At 37.2% G+C, this 21,864-nt stretch overlaps 1 protein-coding gene across 1 annotated transcript in view; it reads right to left on the bottom strand.

Moving 5' to 3' along the window:
* The window catches only part of SGCG (sarcoglycan gamma), a 114,845-nt gene extending 97,706 nt beyond the window's left edge, over positions 1-17,139 (bottom strand). The window contains exon 1 of the mRNA XM_088522287.1: positions 17,043-17,139. The gene's annotated coding sequence lies outside the window, so the exon portion shown is untranslated. The remainder of the gene's footprint in view (positions 1-17,042) is intronic.
* Positions 17,140-21,864: the final 4,725 nt, after the last annotated feature.

Genomic DNA, 21,864 nt, shown 5'->3' on the forward strand with positions numbered 1-21,864 from the left:
AACCAAACACAGTACCATAGAAGTGAAACATCTTCTGTCATTCATAAAAAAGAACATGCTACTTAAGTACAGTTAATTTAGCTATTTCATTAACCAGTGCAAGGAATCCTGCAATCTACCATGGAACTCTAGATATGATGATTTAGACATACGTTATTCACTTAGCGAAGGGCCTTGTGGATGACCTGCATGGCTTTCGATCCTGAAGATAAAAGACTACAGCTACCCCAACATCTAGGTTATGTTATCCAGCTTCATTTCAGGGGAAAACAAAGGAAAAACAAAACCAAAAGAAAAAGCATGGTTCATCAGGCTTGTGGGCAATTCTACTCTCTTATAGTTGTTTAAAGTCTTGATAAAAAAAAGGGGAAGAAAATTTAAAAAACTGCATTTCAAGATGCAAACCAGCATCTAAATAAATCAGCATCTAAATGAAGAGACATGCTCTACACCTTTATCAAGGAAATCTAGAAGGTTTTTAAAGCTTTAGGCCCTTAATTTCTGTTGACTATACCATATAATAAGTATTTTCTGCTTGCCGAGTACATTTCTTTTTCATTAGACCTTTTCTCCCCCTGTTCAGAATTTTCTTGTACATTTGATGAAAGATAAGTTTAGCTGTATGCAAGAGACCTTCAAGGAAGAAAATGCTGTTTTTTGGACTTGTAAGATGTATAGCCACAAGACTACATATTTCTATTTTACAATAACCGTATACACACATTGCACCAAATCATAATTTTAAAGATCTCCTGAACTAGGCATAAGAGCTCATAATTGGAACTGGGAAAGATTTTTGGGTGGGAATGTCTTTTGGGAGGTATCCTTGAATAAAGAGTTACCTTGCTAGTTAATATGGGGAAAAAAAGAGCCCTTTTTGAGATGCTATTAGTATTTTTGTCTATGTTGTGCTCGCATACACAAAGTTCAATGTTTTCAAATCATATTTTTTTCTTACAATAAGAATTCTCTTTATTCAGCTTGCAGAAGATTAATCAAAATGCTATGCATACTCACATGTAAATATTTCAAGAACTTCAGCAAATGTAAAACATAAATACAATCTAAATTCCTAATACAAAATCCTGAAGATGGCCTGCCGAAGCACATTAAGAAATATATATTCAGGTAATTGTGACCTAATTTTTCAGACTGACAGTTTGGGATGTGATGTATTTGCAAAGATCAGCTATCTTCTTCTGAGTAGGATGTATCCAGGAGCATGTAAATAGTCCTTGACACTTACCAATATGTATTATGCCCATTATTACCTATACTTTCATCCTATACTTGATTATTTTCATACACTTTAAAGAGTAGTGATATATTGCAAGAATATCAATATCCCAAACATTTAATTTTTACAAATATGTATTTATTATATGACTCTGACTTTTCACTGATTTCAGCAATAGAATGTGTCCTTTCACATATGAAATATATGGTTTTAGCATCTGATTTTACAGCTAATTGAAAAAGCTGCCCATTCATTAACACTATGTGATAATAATCCATTTAGTCTTTAACCTTCTTCCAGCTACTCTCTTCCCAGGATGAGGCTACAGGGTGAGAATTCTCAAGATGTTTGGGACAGAAGACAAGGACAGACATTTCTGGGATGGCTGTGCACTTCGGAGGGCTCAGTGCCAAAGGGTCACACGACTCACTTCCTCTCACATGATGGCATATCCATCTCCTGCCGAAAGAAAGACCGTAAGTCTACAGGAAAAGATAAAAGGCTGGAACTAGACAGCCAATAGAATAACCACAGTCTTTTCCTCATATTGTCTCAAGAAAATCTTGTAAAACTTAAAAGATGTAACATTTAAGTTTGCCTTAAGAAAAGGCAATTATTTTTAATGGTAGCAGCTCACTCCAAGTGACATGGAAGTCCATAGAGAATGTATAGTAAGTCTAATATTTCAGCAATGATGGTGGGAGTGGAAAGGAGGAAGGAAAAATAAGTCTTTTTTAAATATATATGTATGCACATACACACACATATATATAGACATAAATATATACATATATATATATACATATAGTCTCTAATATTTTCCTTGCAGCTTTACAAGGATGTAAGTAGGGAATTATCCTGAGAACTAAGGTAAATGCTTTCCCCTTGGCTATAGTTATATAGGTTATAGCGACCTTGTTTGTTACTTATAAAGGAAAACAAAGATACAATGTTTTGGTTCAGTGGAAAGATCCCAACTGCTTGCTAGGATTACTTTTGATTAGTAATTACATGCAAGGTCAAGCTGCTTTAACACTAAACATTTTGATAAGACGCTTGCACGGTTAAGCTACAACAATGCTGTGACCTTAAAGCTACTATCAATGCAGGTTTGATGTAAATGTGAATGAGGGTTTTGCACAGCCAGAAAAATATTACACACCAAAATGCAACAAAAAGTCCAGCTGAGCAGAAAACACAAACAAAATTAAAATAAAATAAGTTATTGAGGAGGTAGTTCTTCATAACTTCTTCTGAGGAAACAGTTGCTATTTATCAGCATTCCATTCTCATGCAGCTTTCTGAAGTTAAACATGACAATAAGCAGAAGCTACAATAGAAAACAACAGCTTATTTTATTTACAAAAAGAAATTGTAGATTCTGCCACCTATCTGCTGAAGCAAAGGAGTTTCTTCTTACATTTTCAGCATGGCTGCTCATGGGGGAAAAACAACAACAACAAAAAAAACCTTAGCAAAAGTTGTTAGATAATTGGGTTTAATGGGTTGCATGGGTTGCAATATCATCTGACACTTCTAAGTTACGCTCTATCTGCTGCCAGAGAACAGAAGGTTACGTGGCAGGGGAAACATCTCTTGGCAATAAGATGTGAGATTGATCCAGTTGGAAAGTTGGAACTTATTTAGTCAGTTTACAAAAATTAGAACATCATGATTTTACCTTAGTATTAGATACATAATGGACCGTAACTTCTTCATAACATTTTATCAACATGCATTGCATTAAATCTATGTTAGATTTGTTATTAATATGCAGATGTCAATGTGATGAGATGCCAATAGTTACCATGAGTAACTACTTCTATAGGCAAAAAGTGAAATTCAAAACCAGCAGGCCAGTAGAAGCACAACCTTGGGTGCATTTATTTAATTCTGAGAAGGGGCACTAATGTTCTCTTACCTGTAAACAGACACTTCATAATGGATAAAGTCAGTCTCTAAATGGGTCGGATCATTACTCGGAAGTGATGAGATGGAGAACCTCTATATAAAATTTAGAACTATGAAACTGACTGAATCTCATCTTTTTTTTTTTTATGATAGCTGCAAACAGAAAGGCTATCTACTAATTTAATTTCCTTTTCAATAACTATACTGTACTACTTACCCTTCAGTAAGACTATATAACAAAAAAAAATCTTATTTATAACTAAGCTGGGATGATCTCTGAAGCTGCTTACTGAGAAATTTTCTTCTAGACTAAGCTGGGGAAGATGGGAAGAGTCTGCAGTGGGAAAGCATAATGGCAAAGAACAGCTGCAGCTAATGGGAGGAATAATCTGGAGACTGTTTTGGAGAATTAACAAGGAATATAAAAAAGAAAGATCATGCAGTTAGACAGAAAGGCCCACTCCCAAACACAATCTGAGATTTAACTCAGAATTCTCAAATCTTAATATGTTTTTTAAGATAGTAAATTGAAGGATATCCCTTGAAAACTTTTTCTATTCTCTGGTAATGAGACATACATAGCAGAAAGAACAATCTGCAAATGCCATAAACATCTCCATCCACTCAAGTGACACAATATTGTATTGGATAGCTTTGGATGGTGCTTGGTGATACATCAGGCGAGGAGGCAATACAGTATTGCCTACAACTGTTACTATCTAGTTTGAAAAATAACTAATAAAATTATTTAAAAAAAAAAAAGGCAAACACAATGGCAGTCATGTACCATCACGTAAGCAACAGCTATTCAAATGTTTTAAGCCTGAACTATGAGTAATTAAGAGGAATCCATCAGAAAAAAAGTCAAATGCTGAGAATTTTGTAAAACTAGGAGGGAAGCTACCAGGCACTCAAAGCTTTTACTCACAGGCACACAGAAGCTTTTACTCTTCTCAAGAATCTAAGGAGCTGCTTAATTGAAAGAGCAGGTATGGAGTTTGGAACAGAAGCTTGTTCATTTACATTTTATGATGACTAAAGTCTAATTTTTAAAGTTCAATACTATTTAGGAAAACAGAAATACTACTTATAAATCTGAAATCCGCAAAAATTATCTAGCCTAGATAAAAGACAACACAGATCACTGAAACTACAATCTGTGTATTAACTTGCAGTAGCACCAAAATTACTTCTGTTTACTGTTCCACTGGACAGTGAATATTGTCAAAATCTATTACTTTGAAATAGAAGTTATTCTTCTGCTGAGTTTCTAGAGGTGCCTATGTGCACCATGACTTTTCCTTGGATGGAAAGGCATTTCAGCTACTTCTATTTAAAATTTTTCTGTTGCATTAACTTTCAGAGCTCTCTATAACCTTTAGAATCATGCTAGATGCCATTTTTTTCCGGGGATTCATTGTCTATCAATTAAATAACTTATCCGTGTAGTTTTATGGTACATTATTTATAACCAAATCTTAAACATAACACAGAAAAAAAATAATAAATCAACTTTTACATTTCAGCTGCTCTACTACCAACTCAGGCTCAAGTTTCAGAATTTTACTGGTCTTCAAAGTACCGAAGCCAGTTCTCAAATTGAAAGTAGTTATTAGTACAGATAAAGAATACATAACATAAAATTTTAAAGTATATTGGCAGATAAATAGGCTCAGAAATATATAGTTTATTTTAGTTATTTAATTAGCTTTGTGATTTTGTAAGTCGTCAAGTTTAATACAAGCTGGATAAACATTCAAACTACATGAGCAACAGTGAGCAAACAGTATATAAATCTTGCCATGACATTGCCATGACTATGCTGCTGAGCAAGCCCTGTATTAGACAGCGTGCAATTTCCACAGCTTCAATATCTGCTTATATCTGTACATATTTCTCTGTAGATAGTTCCAACTCTGGAGATCATTTCCGATGATACATAGGCAACTATATGATCTGCCTTCTGGGACACATCCTTCACTGTGTATGGGAGACAAAGGAATTCCTTCTTTGTCAGAGAGGACTTATTTGAAGATACTGTTCCCAGAACCCCTCTCAGAAAATGATTGCAATTATAATGCTCATTAGAAGCAAACACATGAAACTAGTTTGAATGTCTTTCAGACATCTTTTAATACTTGGATTCTGATCTATCACCAGAACAGTCTAAGTTTCGGTTTAAGTTTTTCACTTGTTACTTTCAATTCATTCTAGAGAATAATCACATAATGCAAGACTATTTCATAAAAACAGTCTTATTTCATTTGAAATGTCCTATTTTAGTCTTTTAGTCTCTCTCTATTAGAGATATCACCAGTTGTCTTTATTTCTCATGCAGTATCATCTGCTTTCTTATGAGAAAAGTCTGAAGCATCTATTTATTTCATGGGTATTTTTTTCCTTCATTGAAGACTTAAATTGTGAAAAAGCATCATTTATGCACTTAATAACAGAAAAGTTTACATTTTAAGCTAAGTAAAAAAATGCCATCGTCTCATTTAGAATAATGGTCACATTAATAAACTATTCAATCAGATGAACAGAATAGATTTATTTTTCAAAGTTACTCAAAGCCATGGCAGCCTTTCCAAATGTTATTAGAATCAAGCAACTGCTACTTCATTTCTGTTGCAGACAATTGAAAAGGTAGCTTCTCAACGACAAATAGCTTCAGTAAATCCACTAATTGTCAGCTGTGTATTTCCCTCTTTCTTTCCACAGGACTGCAGAATTAAAATAACTATAATTTTCTTAATGAGGCTTTAGCAAACTTACTGCTTTCATCCAATGATTATCTTTGTAAAATAGGGTAGGATGGGACAGAATTAAGAAGGAAATGGTTACTTATCCTTTACATACACATTCTTCTGCTGCTGTTCTCTGCAAGTTCTCCATTTTTAGTGCTCATGCACCAATGAAAGGGAAGCTGGGAGCTTTGAATCAGTGGTGCTGACTGGCATAGCAGAGGTATTTCATGCAGTTCCACTTCCATTTCATTTAATGCATTTCCAGACATTCAGTGACATCACTGAGCAAGGTCACTTTCCTTTAGCAATAATATTCCAAACTTGCAAAATAGGAGCTGGAAAAATGGCAGAGAGGCCAAAATATGGAAATTATTTATGCTTATATACATATATTTCCATTGCATCTGCAAAAAATCATAACTTAGTTATAACTATCTTTTAGCTAAAAATTCTTATTGCTCAAATGCATATACATTTGCATATACATTTTGTTGAAATTTTTCAAGTACCACCATGTTAGCATGGTAATATTAGGAGTGGAATTCAAATAAAAAACTGCAACTAGTGCCATCTAGTGCCATTTACTGTGCTCTGGAGTATGTAAGACATCTGCATAGAGCTGACAAAAACGGGAGGCTCCTGTCTGAAAAAGGAGATTTGACAGAACAAGTGAATGAATTGTAAACATAACTGTGAGACAAACTTGTAGTGAATTCATTAGGAAGCCGTATTCCTCTAGCACCACCATGTATTCCAAAATTCAGAGATGCAATAAAATGAAAACAAGATTTTGTATGCAGCTGTATAAGCAATGTTAGATTAGCTTGTCTGGTTGTTAATTAGGATGTTCTGTACACTGTGCAGAGACTGTTTCAGCAAATCTATGCTCACCATTTACACAGTGAGGTGGAAGTTGCGGTAAAGAGACTGGTCCTGTGTCAGACATTATGCCTGAAAATGACAGTAAAATCAATAAACTCTAGTGATGGATGAGAGGCAGATTACACAGATGGCCTCGGATCTTGGATATTTGCATGAGGAGTTGATTTCTGGATAGACATGGACCTTGAAGCAAGCTTGCCAGCCAAAAGTGGAAGCAACAAATGTCTTTGCTGGAAACATGGGATGGGAAAATGAGAAACATTTTCTGCACTTGTTCACCAGCTTAATGATGGACTAAAGAAAATACATGAATCAGCATGCATGTCCAAAAACTGATTATTTGGCAATATACAGACTTCAATCAGTTTTGCATTCATCATGAATAAAAGTTTGGCGTACGCAAAGCCCATCTGTAGGTGCCAAATATAAAAGCAACTTGAGACAAGAATTTACTGGCATACTTAGACGTGCTTACATTTTTATTGGAATGGCAGACTGAATGGATTTGTTTTTAGAATATTTTTGGACTCAGCTGAGCCCACAATAGCAATAGCTGCTGCTTTTGGGTTACTGCCTGAACTAGCTGGAAATTAACCCATCATTCAGATATTTAAAAAAAAAAAAAAAAAAAAGGACAGAGACAGAAGTTACCAAGAAGTTACCATCACTTTTACTTATGTTCTTAAGAATTGAATGAATGCTGTATAAGAGACATTCTATAATGATAATGACAATTCCCACAGTAAGTGTTAGGTACTTCCAGTGACTTAGATAGATAACCACAAGTAAAGATAATCTGCAAACTGAGAACTGTTTACGAATCATTTAGCTGTAATGACAAGATAATAGAGGTAGAGAACACCATCTTTATCTTAAGGCTAGGGAGAGATGTTCTACTTTAATATAACTATTACATTTGTCTCAGACTTAAGATTGGTCTTCACTTCTGGGTATAAGAAAGCAGTGAGTGTGAATATTCCCTTTTGATGTATAGGGACTTCTTTTATTGCTCAATGTCTAATATTTCAAGAAGTACAATCTCTTCTTATTCTCATGAAAAGAGTCCCTAAATAGGGATTAGAAAGGCAGGTGCGAGCTGGACAAAAACCATAATCAGACATATATCATAATTATACAATATTAAGAACCCAGCAATCCATGTTGATGGTACTCAGACACTGCAGAAGTATAATGAGTTCCTCCCAAATAGCAGGTCTGATGAGACTGCTATTCGGCTCTCAGCCATCAGCCAAATTTGATGTTTGGAAGACAGCATAGGCTAACAAAAGAACATTATTAAAGAAGAGGAAAATAAGCTTCTTTTCCCTTCATAAATTTAAGCCTTTCCTTAAAGCTCTGTTATCTTCACTGCAGGTCAGAGTAAAGTTGACTTTTCTTTTCCAAAGTTAGAGTTCAAATTTTCTGTTATCTCAAGCTGCTGTAAGCCTAAATGTAGCATGGTTAATATTAACATCAAACCAACTACACTTCTTAAAATGAATCACCTTCAACTGTATTTTCAGTTACTTATGTGTGTCCTTGTATTTAAAGTCAAGAAAGACTTCTGCAATGCTATAGAACTGCCATGGACTTCAAAGCAACCTCCAGCTGCATTAAGAACAGAATCACATCTAGAGTGCTTATCCCAGTACTGATTTTTGGCAATTGGAAAAGTCATTCTTGACATCTTGAGTAAACAGTCTGTAATACTGCTGTAAAAAATTATACTTGGCTAAAATCTCCTTGTAATTCCTGATCTCTGAAAAAGAAGTGATAAGCCTACCCATTGCCAACACCAAGCTTTTTGCACTTTCCTGGTGGTATTTAAACAAAATACTATCACAATTTAGTGTAATGACTCCTACGTTTTAGTTCAGAGGAGTAAAAACTGACTTGGACCATCTCAGTTTTGTGGTGCAACTTTTTCCCCACTGACTGAATGGAGAGTTAACCTTGAATGTTTTTGACTTAAAACACTTTATCCAACACGACAATTCAATTGGACTCTAACAGTATACTATAGGCTGACTACACACCTTTGAGACAGACATGTTCACCTCTCTTTGCAGCTGAAGAAAAAGTAGACAGCAAGGAGCTGAACATAAGTGTTAATAATAACAAGCCCCTATCTTGTTTCTGATAAAGTGGGTGCTCATGGAAGGAAAAAAAAAAACACACATTTGAGAATCCAATACTGTTCAAAAAGGAATGACTGAGGGCAACAGCCAAGGCAAAATCCTTTCCAAAGTTACTTCACATTTATTGAGAATGGAAATTCTGAAAAAACATGCAGCAACTAATGCTGCTATTTCAGTTGTGACTATCTCAGCTCATCTACAATAATTCAGCAAATCTTCTCAGCTTCTTACTCATTATCTTCTTTAAATAATTTATGAATTCATTGAACAGCACACATTTAAGCACCTCTAAACTCAACACCTCGCTGGTAATCTGCCTCATTTGTGAAAAGAAAACAAACAAAAACCTTGTTTATTCCTGCCTGCACTTGTCAGCTTTTATGTATTTTACTTACTTTCTCTCTTTAAAAACTTTTAGGATGTTTGTTCTCTCACATTTCTTCTTTCTCCATTTCAGGAGATCAAACACAAAGAATCATCTCCTATGACAGTATTCCAGAACTGATAATGTCACCATATGCCAAGAGATAGGCAGACATGCTGAAGATTTGGAGAGAGAGTGTAGGAATCATGAGCATTCACTCATGGCTAGCAAAATAGAGCAATCAGATTTGGCGCAAGCAACTTGGAAAGCCTGTTTCCTTTGAATTTTAAGCAGCTCTGAAAGCACAAACTAATAGAAAATATATGATGGAGGAGGAAGAAAAGGCAGCAAGAATCAAGAACATTCTTCAAAGAACTTTAAACAGAAAAAGTAGAAGCAAGAATGCAGGATAACATGACAACAAACATTTGAGTGGGAGATTTGTGTCTACAGATAATGCCTGCCAGAATGAACCGATCCTGGTTGTGGAAGGGAAATCCTAGCCAAACCCTAGTAGGAAGCAGGGTAGAGGAAGTACATCAAGCACAGAATAAAAAATCCCTGGGCTCTCACAATTAGTATATCAAGCAGAAATTCTTATATTTTTCTTTCATTCAAGAGTTAAAAGCTGTCAGAGTATCTCCTATTTGTTATGTTAAATAAAAATCCAGTCTATTATAGAATAGCTGGAACAAAGATGCCCATCGTCCTTCCTGCTGAAGCTGGTCATAATGTTAAGCAGAAAATGATTTTTATAAAACTTTTCCCCCAGTTAAAGGGGAAGGTCCCCACAAAACCTGTATTTTTTCCACTAAAGAAATATTTAAAATGATTAACCAGTCTTGAAAGAAAAGACAAGACAGCAGAACGTCAGAAACATTCTTCAAAACTCTTAAATTACTGAGGAATCTGAATGCCGAGGACAAAGCCTCAAGTGCCACAAAGCACATTTTAGGATTTCAATAGTTAAATTAGCTGCTACATAAGCCATATGAAATAACTATAGCTGACACCGTTCTTCCAGTGAAGAATGGAAATTACATCTGTCATCTTTCTTCCTCTTAACTAAGGCTTTTCTGTACACTAAAGCAAGGTGATGGCAACATGCTAAATAACTAAATCTTTTCTTTGTCTGAGACAAACTGCTAGAAACTAACCTTTTTCGTTTCTTTTTTTTTTTTCCATTTTCAAATGTATTTTAAATCTTTTAATACACTTTTTCAAAACAACAGGATTCCATATTCAATAAATTATAGGTTTTCAGTATGACCATTCTTGGGAACAGAGGAAAATTTCTACAATTTCAAATAACTCATTCCACTTGTAAACAGATAAGTGTCCACTCTTCTGAAAAGCTGTTATATGTGGAGAAAAAAACAAAGTTATTTCCATTTTGGTAAAAATAGTAAGAAATAAAATCCTGCTAGGCAGGGTGAATAAAAATAACCAAGATAAGGTAGTTAAGAGAGATGTGATTACATTAAAAAAAAAAAACAATCCTGTTTCAAAAGTTTCAGAAGAGATGTGACTGTAAAAAAAAAAAAAAAAAAAAAAAAAAAACAGGAATCCTGCTGAATTAAGAGGCCGAGGAGATCCATCCAAGACAGCGGATGAAAAATGGATTCCACTGATGATACAACACGCCCAATATATGTTTGCTGGTAAACATGAGATCTGTTTACTCTTGATTGTTGGTTTATGTAGCCCTTAGTACCATCAGAGTTGCCAGCTGTCAGCAGGAATCCCCAGATTTGATGTAGGCATACTTTGCATGCATTTTTGACTTCCTGAAAAACACTAAAATTGAGCATATACTTCCCTGAACATCATTTACCTTGAACTAGGCAAGCCTGCACCCATGCAAGACGTATCCACTGACAGACAAGAGTGATGAGGCATACAGCAGTTTGTTTAACCTTCCAGAAAAGGAAAGGCCTGAGATGGCTCAAAGAACAATCAGTCAACACGCAAGCATCTGCCATTTAAGTTAATAAATGGTATTAAATATCAGCTGGAGAAGAGAAAGCACCAGGAATGCATATGGTACCATACACACCACATATACGTGCTGAAGTACATCTACAAAAGCAGGGAATATCTACTGTTTGGGGGCTACCACAACAAATCGCAACATGGATGTCTAATTGCTTCAAATAATCTCATAGACTAATCAAAGAGCACTCTTCACACTGACAAGACCATTAAAGTTCTTGAAGTAGACTTCACTTGCATTGAACAAAGCAACTAAAGAACTTCTTGGGATGACATTGCATTAGTCAGACACTGCAATGTGGAAATAAGGAGATGCTCCAGTCTGCAGAGCTTTATCGTGGACAGAACTGAAAGCCACAACGGTCCTGACTATTCCAAATTGAGGAGAACAGGCAGTGTGACACAGGGAAGGATCCTGCCAGCCAAAACTGCCAGGTCACCACTGCAGGTGCAGATACTCAGATTCTGTAAGTACGAGACAGCTTGATGACCTCCCTTGTACTAGGGCACAAGGAAACAGTTATTACAGAAACTTTTGTCCCTGACTTGCACTCACATAAGCTCTATAATGCCCCTGGACAGAGAAGCACCAACTTCTCTGATGAATTAGGATGGCTTGAGCATGGTCATTGAAACCAGACTAGGGCAGAAGTTTGGACGGCAGCAAAGTGGGGGGGTTCTGTCCTTGGCGGGGGCGGGCGGGGGAAAGCTTTTCTTTATAAAAAGAGTGTCTTCAGATGGCTACATCTCTTTGGAAATTGTTGAGCACTGCATCTAGGACAAGAAGTAAAAATGAAAAGCCAAAGTGTCTGGAGGGCACAATCTACTTTCAGCAACAATCATGCTCAGTAGTACTCTGTATCTTAAACATTGAGGAGTCTTTAGTATCAATGTGGAAATTTGCAGAGTAATTTTCTTCTCCGGGAGTTTAAACTTGTGCCTGAAAAATGAAACAAAACAAACACATGCACATACACACACACACACACACACAGCAAAAAAAGAAAAAATACAAAACCAAATACCAGCTGCTAATTTTTCTGGTGAAATGGGAGGAATAAGAGAGTATGTCTCCTTTCTCAGGACATCCAGACCCTTTACTACCTGATTCCAAGAGCACAAAAGCCAGATCTCAAAGGAGCCAAACTGTACTTTTCCACTGCATGCACATAAATATGTTCTCCATCCTTTACAGAGTAGCAATAATCCACTTTCCAGTGAAGGAGGATAAAGAGGTAATGACTGCTGAAGACAGCAGAAAATATCCACTATTCTAGCTCTAGCAGGTCTTAGCCTCCTTTATACTGTCCAAATAACCTCAGCATATGTCTGAAAAGATCCTTAGAGGGCCTCTGATCATGTGGGTAACAGCTTGGTTTTATTCTACATCCATGAACAAGGCATCCAAGGAGACTCAATAAGATAACTCCTGGCACTCTAGAGAAAAAGCCTGCACCAGTGTGAAGGAGTTCTCTAAAAAGAAAATATCCACAGAGCAAACAGCTCTCTAAGAGGGGTATATTCTTTCTAAACAGGAAAAGGCTTCAGAGCTCAGTGCCATCTTAAATAAGGAGGAGAGCGGTGTTAGACCCTGTATGGGTGCCTCTGAGAAGATGAAATCCATGAGCACGAGAACTATGACGTAACTGCTCAACTCATACAGACCCAGCCCAACACAGCGCCAAGACACACAATCGTAGAAGAGAATGACACCAAGACAGCTGGAGCTACCTTGAGGCAAATTAGGACAAACATATAGGTGCAATCTTAGACCTGGACAGAGAAAAGAGTTGCGGAAGACTTCCTTGCCACTGTAACTATGACTATGCTCAAGAGGCAAGAGAAATATCAAAACTCAAAAAGACAAGAAAAGTACCTGCTCTATGAATACTGCAAAGGGAACTGTTCCAGTCATGTGGAGAAAGACACAAGCATGCACATTCTTAGCATATTCAGATGGCTCTTGAAAAAGAACGAAAGAAGCTATCATCTTCACTGGGGATATATTTTTCTCTTGCTGTTTTTAACAAAATTCTTCAATTTCTACCTTCAAAGTTTAATCCATTGTTCAGTCCATCAATTCATATTTTACTCTCATCTGTAATAATCTCTTAGGGCTGAGTTCATACTCTTTGCAAGACTAGTTGCAATCTTCTTTCTCAACTGATCTGGAGAGGAGGAAGGGGGAGCAGAGCAGGAGATTATAGCAAAATGTACTTAATCTGTCATATTTCTCCATTTTAATTCTCTTTTCTAGCTGTTCAATTCAAATGTTTGCAGGTTTGTGAAACCAGCCCCTTAAAATACCAAAGAGTGTGTGTGCGTGTCTTATGTGTGTCAAGAAATATGCATAAATGGGGAGTTTGAAAATCCACAAGGAAAAATCTTCATGTAAACTGTCACAGACCAGGGAAGTACTATGTCTAGAAATCAAGCCAGAAAAACATTACTATGACCTTTCATATCCTAACATTATTTGCAAATATGATTTTGCAAATTAGTTTACAGTCTCTCATAAGCTCTGAAATTGCTTTTAGAAAAATTTCTTTTAGAAAAAGAAATCATATAAAAGGAAATCATATAAATTGTGGGGTTTAACATAAAATTACAGAAATCTTACTTGGTCATTTCTGCATGGTTTTTTGTTTGTATACATTTTACAGTTTCTTCAATCCTGATATTTTTAATAGCATATATAAAAAGTATTTACTTTTCCACAGAAGAGAGAAACATATTTTATCAGTAATTATTTTATGGTAAAAAGAATGACATTTTGTAAATGTACACTGGTAAGTGTATATAGTGAACTGCATACAAATAGAAATTCCATAGATCATTACTAGTGAACAAAAAGAAGCTGTCTCTCCAGAGTTATACAATCAAGATATTATGAACTTTTAATAATGTTGGTCATCAGAAGCAGTGAATGTTTAATGTTTAATGCATAACCACAAGCCAGTAATTTATTTGGATAATTTTGTATGATTTTTATATGTTGCAGTTTATAAAACTAATTCTTCATATTGCTCTGTTAAACTTAAACCTCCACATATTAGCAGGGAGCAGATAAATTTAGCATTGAATTTAAAACAAGGACAATTTGTTAAGAGATTTCGAGATTGGTAAGGTATTTCAAGGACACGGATCCATAAAAGACAATATAGCTTGTACTTTTCTGCAAATGTCTTCATAAATGTGCACAAGTGTTTGCCTTGAATAACCTTCACAAGTTATCATTATAAAACACAGTAGTTAATGAAGCAGCTCATTAGTTTGGCAAACTATTCTCTATTATTTGCTGACTAGAATAAGTAATTGTTAGAAACTGAAAATTAAAGCTAGCTCTCATATTGCTCTAACAATTTTCATGAAGTTTGTGGGTAGCATTTTAATTACAAATAGTGTGACTGCAAGGTACATTACTCAAGAGTATTTTGACCTGATGTTCTGGAAGCGGTACCTTATTCCTCAGTGAATAATTAACATATTAAAGAGGATTTCTAGATTATCAGTCTCAAGAATAAATACTTTTCTTTCCTTGAAATCTAAAATTTTTGTTTTATAACAAAAGCCTACACATACTACTCCTGCTTTGAGTTTTTCCATAGTTGGTAACAGACACTAACACTCATACTTATGCCTCCAAGTAGTATATATTGACTGAGGTACAGTCTCCTTTATTTAACAGAAGTTTTGTATTGACTTTGCTTTGAAAATAGTTTTAAATACTATATTCAGAGAATCATTATCACATATTCATTGACAAACTGCAAAAGTTTCTGAAGTGGGGCTCCTCAGCAATCTGTCCTTTTTTAATAACAACTTAGATTATAGTGTATATTTGTTAAATCCATGCTAGCTCAAAAAACTACAAGTCAGACGGTGTACAAGATTGGAATTCAGAATAATTATGCAAAATTGAAGATATTGTCTAGAAAACAATCAAGATCAATTCAAGAAGGTAAATACTAAAGTTTAGCTAAGAATAGACCACTGAGAAAATACACAATGAAGACAAAGAGTCTGTAGCTGTTTTTCAGAATGGTATTTTGCTGGTTAGAACAACCAAGAGCTAAACGTGATCAAGAGCTCACGAAAGAGAAAACACTGGACTACAGGTAAAACAGCACTGTCTTAAAGTATTAGTTAATGAAAAGATTTATCTTTCCTCTTATCTTACCACTTGGTTGTCTCCCAACACTCATTTTACAAATGATACATTCGTTTTAACAACTATGTTGAAAAGTTTGTCTCTGACAAATAAAACAAAAAAAGCAACAGCTTGTCTCTTCTTTTAATGCCCTACCAATGCAGCAAGTTTTCTCTGTCATGCTGTCAAGAAAAATGGTAATTGTCTAGTCACATCTATCTTCTTAAGGAAGTGAGAACTACAGAACATCGTACAATGGAAAAAAACTTGCGTATATTCAGCAAGTTCTGCCACTTACAAGAAAGCTCAGAGAGACCATATTTTAAGTTGATAATTACAAAACAAAAAAAAATGGACAAAGGAGGAAAGCATTTCAAGTTCTACAGATGTCATTACCTCTCTTTTCTAAGGCCTCTCTCAGGTTAATGCCATTTTAAAAGTCCATATAAATGATTAGCAGAAAAACTGAGCACACCTAAATTCATCTCAAAACTGCATGGGATCATTAACTATGATGGGGCTTCTTATGAAGATATCTGCATGTTTATTAAGAAAAGGTTCCTAATCTGAAAATCATTGCAAAGGTACTGTTTTATCAATGCCCTTCAATTAACAGGTATTACCTGCAGTAACAATTTTAGGCTGCTTAATCGGTCTTCCTTTTGTGGCCTCCCTTACACTTTGCACCAAATTTGTGATGTTATTTAACCACAACAAAACTAGCTTTTCCAGTCTCCAGTTTTAATTCTTCTTTTGGCATTTGCAAGCAGCACTGTGCATCACGTTGGTACTAGGGAACGTGGAAGGGAAGGATCCGTAATGGCACCTGACGCGCTTCTAAAGCGGGACTCCCTCCGAGACAAGCAGTGGAGCCGGCAGCAGAACCTGCTCCTCTCCTGACGACCCAAACCCCTTCAGTCTCAAGGCATTTTTCAATGCCCAGTCCCTGAGAGGTCTGGTTGGAAAGCGGGCTTTTGAAGGTGTCTTTTTTTTTTTTTTTTTGGCCTTAAAGTGCTTTTGCAGTTTTGTAGCAAAGGTATGCAGAGCCTTTGTGGGGCACTTTTTTCGCTTTTTATTCCTTAAATGAATTCAGAACAGCTAAGCACATATAAGTATTTATTGCTCTCGACGTAAGCTATAAGCAAAGGAAAGCAGGTGGGAAGGGGAACAATTTGAGCGGCATCTAATTTCCAGTGCTGCTAACGACAATTCCCATATTTTATTGAACTTTACACTGGATCCACAATTACCCCTGTAAGAAAGACCCCAGCAAAGTGCGATTGAAAAAGACGGTAGCGTATTTATAACCGAGCCACACAGCATAACGAACACGCTGAAGTCTCAGGTGCACCGCTATGTAGGTCTTCTAGTGCGGTTCCTTATTTTACTTAAATAAATAAATACTAAATCATCTCAATCGGCACGGGGTCTCGCGAACTGCTCGGACGCGGCTGCTACCCCGTCGCTCCCCGTGAGGCAGCGCTTGGGCTCGGAGCGGCTCCCGCCGCCGCCGCCCCAGACCGAGCGCAGGGGCCGGCGGAGCCCCGGGAGCGCCGCAGAGCGGGGCCGCCGCCGCCTTCCCTCCCGGGCCGCTGTCCCGGCGGCGCCCGCCCGCCCTCACCTGTCGCGGCCGCTCGGCTCGTGGGCAGGGCGGCGCCCCCCGTCATGCCCGAGCGGCTGCCGGACCCTCATCCAGCTCCCTCGCCGCCGGCAGCGCCTCCTCGGAGCCTCCGTGCCGGCGCCGCGGGCTGCTCCGCCGCCGGGAAGGGAGGGAAGGGGCCGGGCCGGGGGCGGAGGACGGCGGGTCCCCTCCCTCGCCCCCGCGGGGACACGCGGCGCGGAGCAGCGCGGGGGAAGCCCCCTGCGCGCGGCCACGCGGCTGCCGGCGCCGCCTCCCCCTTCCCGCCCAACGGCCGCGCCGCGCGGGGCGGGCGAGGCGGGCGAGGCGCCGCCCCGCGGCAACAGGCGCGCGGCGGAAAACGGCCGCGCGGTGCTAACGGGCGCGCGGCGGGGAGGGAAGAGGCTCGGGGCGGGGAGGGAAGAGGCTCGGGGCGCCGGAGTGGCCGTGGCTTGCAGATTGGGAAGACAAAATTCCAACGGGCTTCTCCGTAGGGAATCCTGCAGCCGAAGGGATGTTGGGGAAGGCAGAGGAGGGAGGGCAAGTGCCAAAGCCAGAGTGAAGAGAGGAGTAAGGAAGTTGTCAGGCAGCAAAGGAAAAATGGACAGATGCAGGGTTTTAGGAGATGAGCAGGATGATAAGAGGCTTAAGGAAGCCTAATTTTTATGAGGCTTGAGAGAAAATGGTGCATCGAGGAAGAAAAGTATGTGAAACTGAGATCATGGTTTTGGAAGATCAATTTGGCAACTTTGTCAGGGGAATTAGAGAATGTGCTTTGGGGGATGGTAAAGTTTTAGCTAGAGAAAATACGCAGGGAAGAAAGGAGTGGAAAGATAGGAAATAAGGGAAGCACTGCAGGAATTCTTGGATGGGAAAGGACTTGAAGATCAAAGAACAAGTAACAGCTTGAAAGAAATATAAAATCCCAGATTATGGAAAGGGATATGGTTGAAGTGAGTTGGGACTCACTGCTTTGCAGGATAATCGTTCAGTCCCACATTAATATTGCAGAGTTATATGTCAGAAGAGTGGACCCACATTTACAACCAGAGTAGCAAAGGGGACCCTAAATGTCCAGGAATGCCAGTAAAAGCAGTAATGCCTACAGTTTTGATATCATCCTAGGCCTTAGAGTGCCGAGTTGTGTTTTAAATTCTAGCCAGCCTAGTCTGAAGTACATTCAGGTATTTTTGCTGGTGGCCTGATCTTCAGTTCATGAATAGCTATTCTCCCTGCAATGGAGAATGACATATGTGAGATGAGATTCCCACTGGAGTAATGAAACTGGAGTAGAGTTTACCAGCTTTTCCTTGAAGTGTGTCATCAAAGCATTTACTACATCAACGAGGAGGGGAAATGCTGAACATGAAAACATATTCATATTTTTGTCCAGATTAGCATTTGTGTGTGGAATAACATCTTCTTCCAGGAACTTCTGGTAACCTGTTGGCATTAACTAGACCATATTAAATTGTTTCTCTTTTATCAGTCAATTTCTTCCAACTCTGTTCTCAAATCCCAGCTCTTCTGTGAGAGCTGTTGTAACTATCTAGTGGCAGACACTAGAGTTGTATTGGATGAGTGATTAATACTAATCATAGATGTAGTCACATGCACAGATTAGGATATGGTTTGGACAGAAAAATGTCAAACTCCTTTAGCATTGAACTATGTAATTCACATATTCTTTTTTTTTTTTCTTTTTTCTTTTTTTTCTCCTCTCTTCTTCCTACCTTCTATTGTGCAAAGTCTTCCTTTTTATTGTGGATCATCCCTGTTTAACCAGTTCCGTAACTGTACCAATATGTAAAATAAATTTTAATATTTTTCCTGCATAGATATTTTTTACAGATTTTTTTTACTAGAGATTTTTAGGATGATACATTAGTAGCCATCTCTTGCATAAAAATGGTCTTCCAATCTGAACTTTGAAGTGCTATTATAGCTCTGCTTAAAATAATGGTTAAAAACAACCATTTAGCAGGTTGTTCTTAGGAGTTAGACACACTGGTCTCTGGAGTTGCTGTTCCATGGATCTGTGAAACTGCAGATTAAGTAAATTGTAACCGGTAAAAATTCCGTGCATTTGAAGAAAGACAAATTTTCAAGTCACTTCTGTTTTTTATTTTCACTATTTTTGGATGGTGAGTCCGAATCAACCAAAATTTGTAACTAATATTGAAAAATTCTATGAAAGGCCATGCTCTACCAGTTTGCATTGTGCATAACAAATCACCTTTGCTCCCTTGAACCCCCATTTATCTCAATTTGAGATAATGTGCTTCAAATTATTTTCCTGGACACACTAGCAGGTTAAATCAAAGTCAGGAGAAAAATTAGTCATTTTCTTAAAAAAAGCGTTGCTAGTGATCAAATAAAATCTTTCTCACAGAAAAAAAATGGAGAACAAGAATGACATTGGTAAGTGAAACTAGTTTAAAAATATTCAACTTGCTAGAACATTGCAAAGTTTGCTGATAGGTATTTCAAACATATTTTCAACATATTTTCAAGTGTATATACTTATATACTTGTATAAACTACAATTTCTCTTAATTATATGCAAGCATATTTTTCCACGAGAAGCAAGCAATTTTTGAAACAATCTTTAGTAAATGAAGTATGTATCTGCTAACATACCAGAATATGCATGAATTTGTATATCCAATATACAATTTTTAAAGTCAGTTCAAGTAAAATGTTCACAATATGTTTTAGTCACTGAGACAGCAGTTGGATTTCATATGTTGGTCACCTAGACTCAAAGGTAGTAGTAATACCTTGTGCATAAGAATCTTCTTTTCAGAAAACAAAATACTGTATTATCAATAGCAATTATAAAACCAACGAGAACACCTATTTTGGGTGATTGAGTGGATATTCCGTTTTTTTTGAAAACATTGCTTGTACAACATAATAAATGAGTGAGAAATGAAATCATCTGGTTTTGTAATGCTCTGGCTACCGTGTTTTAGGTTTTCATCCTCATCTTAAAACCAGATGCAGTAACTGTTTGGGGTCTAGGCATCATCGTCTGCTTCTTCCATGAGATCCACACAAAAACAGTGGAGACCTTCTGTCAAATGTGTGATTGCTAACCCTCAGGAAAGACACAGCTTTATTTGAGTGTCAGGAATAGGCATCAGTAACAACTCTCCTCTTGAAATTGGAGGATAGGATGATAAGGTGTTTCTCTGTAAGGGATAGACTGAATTATGTTTATAGGGGCTATAAACACAGATGCCCAAGAGTCAACCATGAAATAGGCAATTAATCTCCGGAGGCATGTAGAAATTCAGAAATGCTCTGAATACCGTTCTTATGTTTTTCTGTTGCACATTTTGTACCTCGTTCAGCACGTAGAATGCATCATGGCTTCTCAAAGTTGGCTGCGCTCTCCAAGCGAACAGGTGAGTGTATCCCTTGGGCTTGCTGAAGAACATTTTGGAGATTCCTGTCTGCCCAAGTTGGCTCTCCTGGAGTTTAGACAGTAACAGGAAGATGCAGTTACTAAAGTAACTGATGTTTGTAGTTCATTCTTTGCGTACTCCACAGCGTATGTGTACTGTTTCAGTCCTAAGCTTCTGTCCAAGGGAACCAACTAGGTCCAAACAAGAGGAAACCTGGACAGGATAAAAGTATTGGTGTTCATTCCCAGCAAGCTCTAAGGGTGAGGTCATGTTCCCTGTGTCTGCAACAGCTCTTCCATTTTATACTGCCACACTTTTCATGTCTTCTGTCTTCCTTCCCTACCTCCCTTCTATAATTCCTCATTTTCTTACTTCTTCCATTACTTTTGTCTTTTTTTTATATATCCTAAGATTTCTTGCTTCACTGGAATTTTACTACATTCAGACATTTTGCTTATCTTTTTATATCCTTTAGACCTGGCCTGTTAGCATTGGTGTTCTCATTTCTACCTTTTTTGTACTAGTTTATATTGTATTATTTCCTTCGCAAATGCTATTTTTCTCTTTCCTTATCCATAGAGGAAAGAATAAACTAATTACATTTTAAATGCCTTAGTGCAGTTTTAAATGAGGATATATTCATTAAAATAACCCTTTATTATGACATCTTGTAACAGTAGGCTATGCACATTGACCATAAAATAAAGTAAATTAAAAAATGTATCTGTTTAAATAAAGTCAGTGATGCAATACAATCAGGTAAATATTTTGGCAGTATTTTGGAAAAGGTGATCAGAAAGATGAAGAAGTATAAAGCAATTGCAATGCCTTGGGAGTTGCTTGAAAAAAAAGTAATAGCTTAGCACAGTTTAATTGTGGTATGTTAGTGTATTGTATGAAAACCATCCAAATACTAAGGCATACTTTGTTTTAAAATTGATTTATCTACTGAACATATTGGAATCCGTACTTTGGTAATTGTACAAAGAAGATAACTCTATAGTATATGTTGCAGCAGTAGTTGTAAGTGAGCTTCTTAATGCCCTTCCGAAAACCTGCATTTATGACATTGTTAGCAAGTTTTGTGTGTGTGCTTTTCTTTTCTTTTTTTAGATTCTTTGCTGTCTAAATTGTGTTCTGTCTCCTGCCAAATTACCGTGGGCACACATGTGGCATAACAATTTTATTTTCAAGTCATTACTGTCAACCTAACAAGATTTAGCCTTCTAAGACATCATACAGGAAAATCTGAATTTCTTAAGTTCTCTATAAGTGATAATCATTACTTCTGAAATTTCTTTTGCACTATCACTCAAACTTTAACAAGAATGTCTTACAATCCTGAAAAGAAGTCATTTTGTCATGCTAACTCACTAACGCTTTTGTCATCCAGATGAACATATGAGTTGTCTATA

Source organism: Tinamus guttatus, unplaced genomic scaffold (genome assembly GCF_059628265.1).
Source record: "Tinamus guttatus ecotype Peru unplaced genomic scaffold, ASM5962826v1 Tinamus_guttatus_pri_ptg000150l, whole genome shotgun sequence".
Taxonomy (NCBI): Eukaryota; Metazoa; Chordata; class Aves; order Tinamiformes; family Tinamidae; genus Tinamus; species Tinamus guttatus.